This window comes from Myxine glutinosa, chromosome 5 (assembly GCF_964187855.1).
Source record: "Myxine glutinosa chromosome 5, kmMyxGlut1.1, whole genome shotgun sequence".
Taxonomy (NCBI): domain Eukaryota; kingdom Metazoa; phylum Chordata; class Myxini; order Myxiniformes; family Myxinidae; genus Myxine; species Myxine glutinosa.
In genome coordinates this window covers 67,341,107-67,344,406 of record NC_136265.1, presented here as the reverse complement: position 1 = coordinate 67,344,406, position 3,300 = coordinate 67,341,107, and the positions used below count along the sequence as shown (strand labels likewise).

General features: G+C 40.1%; 1 pseudogene; it reads right to left on the bottom strand.

Annotated features, from left to right (window-relative positions):
- Positions 1–1,512: 1,512 nt before the first annotated feature.
- LOC144891961 (uncharacterized) lies at positions 1,513–2,676 on the bottom strand (annotated as a pseudogene).
- Positions 2,677–3,300: the final 624 nt, after the last annotated feature.

The window sequence follows — 3,300 nt, the reverse complement described above, 5'->3', positions numbered from 1 at the left end:
GCCGACTCCGAGGGCCCGCCTACCGGGTCACTCACCGCGGTGTTGATTGGCTGTTAGGGCTGGTTCACTCCTTCCCTCTTACGACGAGGTGGAGACACGCCTTTCTTCCCCAACCTTACCTCGTGGCCAATGGTGGTTTGAAGAAAACCAGCCAAAATGCGGAAGGCAATTGGAAGGGAGGTTTTGGGGAAATTGGAAGGGCCTACGCTTATTTTGTTTGATACAATGCAAAGTCAATCTAGTGGAAAACACATACTTAGCCTACATGGAATAAGGAAATACACTATTTAAAAGATATATCGTGACCTGCGTGTATGTTCTATGAAATTAATTAGGAGGACGGCTGCGACCATTATTTACATTACCAGGATGTTACCATACCAAAACCATACTCTTCACATCCGTTACCCTTCCTCCAAAATTGTTACACTCCTCAAAACCCGTTACACTTCTCAAAACCCGTTACACTTCTCAAAACCCGTTACACTTCTCAAAATCGTTACAATATATATATATATATATATGTGTGTGTGTGTGTGTATGTGTTTGTGTGCATATGTGTGTGTGTGTGTGTTTTGTTTTTTGTATACAAGATCGAGGCTCATGAAAGAGCTAACATTAATCACACAAAAAGTCAAACCGACAGTCCGACACAGAAAACACAAAATAAAGGGAGCGGTCGACAAGATTGGGAGAGATGGGGCGCCTCCAATGCCCCAGGCCTGCATTAGTGTTGTGAATGAAGAATGAAGCTTTTCCCAACAAACCTGAATTAAAATTTTCATATTTTTGTCACTGAATTATTTGTAACCAAGTTATAGGAGCATATAATGAGGCTCATATCAAGAAAATAATGATATAACATAGTCGTACAACAACATTTAGGCGGGACCTCGAAGGCCTCAGGCCTGCATTCGTGTCGGATTTTCGGGTTAAAAGTGAAGAATGAAGATTTTCCCACGAGCCAGAATGATTTTTTTTTTTAATGTCACTGAATTTTGTGTAATAACATCAAAGTCGGCAAAAATGAGGCTCATTCCAAAAAACAATTGTACAACATATTTTTTGCAACCAAAAAAACTGTGGGCCTCCGAGGCCCAATCACTGCATCCAAGGGTTAAATTTCACAGGAACGCGATGTTGCGCCTCGCATCTCAATCGACTATAAAATTTGGACACCCTGGTACTACGATTACCTCCCGCTTCACTAGAGAAAGACAATCATGAAAAAAAAAATTGATTCTGAAAGCCGAGCGCAATTTGCACCCAGCGGGTGTCAAACGCACAACCTTCGGACACCGTGTCTCCACGAGGTTTGAATCCCACTCTCCTGACACCAGTTTTTGCGTAACTACCCTTGGTGAACACCGCAGGGTAACAGGGATGACCAAACGAGCTTAATGCGTACAGTTCAATGGCAGAGATAATACATTCATTCAGAACAACAGAACCTTCAGAACATTTATAAGGCTTCTCTCCTGTATGTATTACGTGATGTGTTTGTAAAGTTGATTAACAAGTGAAATCCTTGCTGCACACAGGACATTTATAAGGCTTCTCTCCGGTGTGTTTTACTTGATGTCTTTATAAAGTTGATGAACAAGTCAAATCCTTGCTGCACACAGGACATTTATAAGGCTTCTCTCCTGTGTGTGTTCTTTGATGTTTTTGTAAATCCGATGAACGAGCAAAATCCTTGCTGCACACAGGACATTTATAAGGCTTCTCTCCTGTGTGTGTTCTTTGATGTATTTGTAAATCTGATGAACGAGCAAAATTCTTGCTACACACAGGACATTTATAAGGCTTCTCTCCTGTGTGTGTTCTTTGATGTATTTGTAAATCTGATGAACGAGCAAAATCCTTGCTACACACAGGACATTTATAAGGCTTCTCTCCTGTGTGAGTTCTTTGATGTATTTGTAAATGTGATGAACGAGCAAAATCCTTGCCACACACAGGACATTTATAAGGCTTCTCTCCTGTGTGAGTTCTTTGATGTGTTTGTAAATGTGATAATTGAGGAAAATCCTTCCCACACACAGGACATTTATAAGGCTTCTCTCCTGTGTGAGTTCTTTGATGTGTTTGTAAATGTGATGAACGAGCAAAATCCTTGCCACACACAGGACATTTATAAGGCTTCTCTCCTGTGTGAGTTCTTTGATGTGTTTGTAAATGTGATGAATGAGCAAAATCCTTGCCACACACAGGACATTTATAAGGCTTCTCTCCTGTGTGAGTTCTTTGATGTGTTTGTAAATGTGATGAATGCGCAAAATCCTTGCTGCACACAGGACATTTATAAGGCTTCTCTCCTGTGTGAGTTCTTTGATGTGTTTGTAAATGTGATGAACGAGCAAAATCCTTGCCACACACAGGACATTTATAAGGCTTCTCTCCTGTGTGTGTTCTTTGATGTGTTTGTAAATCTGATGAACGAGCAAAATCCTTGCTGCACACAGCACATTTATAAGGCTTCTCTCCTGTGTGTGTTCTTTGATGTGTTTGTAAATATGATGAATGAGCAAAATCCTTGCTGCACACAGGACATTTATGAGGCTTCTCTCCTGTGTGTGTTCTTTGATGTTCTTGTAAATCTGATGAACGAGCAAAATCCTTGCTGCACACAGGACATTTATGAGGCTTCTCTCCTGTGTGAGTTCTTTGATGCATTTGTAAATATGATGAACAAGCAAAATCCTTGCTGCACACAGGACATTTATAAGGCTTCTCTCCTGTGTGTAACTTTCGATGTGTTTTTAATGTTGATGAACGAGTGAAATTCTTGCTGCACACAGGACATTTATAAGGTTTCCCTCCTGTGTGTTTTACTTGATGACATTTCAATGTTGATAACCAAGAAAATTCCTTGCTGCACACATTGCACTTGTATGGCGTCCCCCATCTGTGTGTTGCTTGACATCTCTTTGAAGACTTTAATGAGATAAATGTTTTCTTGCAAACAGAACACTTGTGCAGCTTCTCGTTCCTTTCAATTTTCTTGAATGTCGAACTACAATTGTTCTTAGTCAATACACTGCTATAGTTGTTGACTTCCTGATAAGAAGTCTGTGTCATGTTCTGATTGAATGAAACTTCACTGTCAAACAATTGCGAACTTGACTGAGAATAAAAAACCAATTTCAATTGATTCTCTGGAAAGACAATTTAAAAAACCATCAATAAATCACAATTGCTGTGAAACATCATCATTTTAAAAAGCAGAATGAATAGTACTCCATTCCCATTGAAAACTGGTCCTTTGTCTCTGTTCATCTGCCATGAGGCGGAACCGAA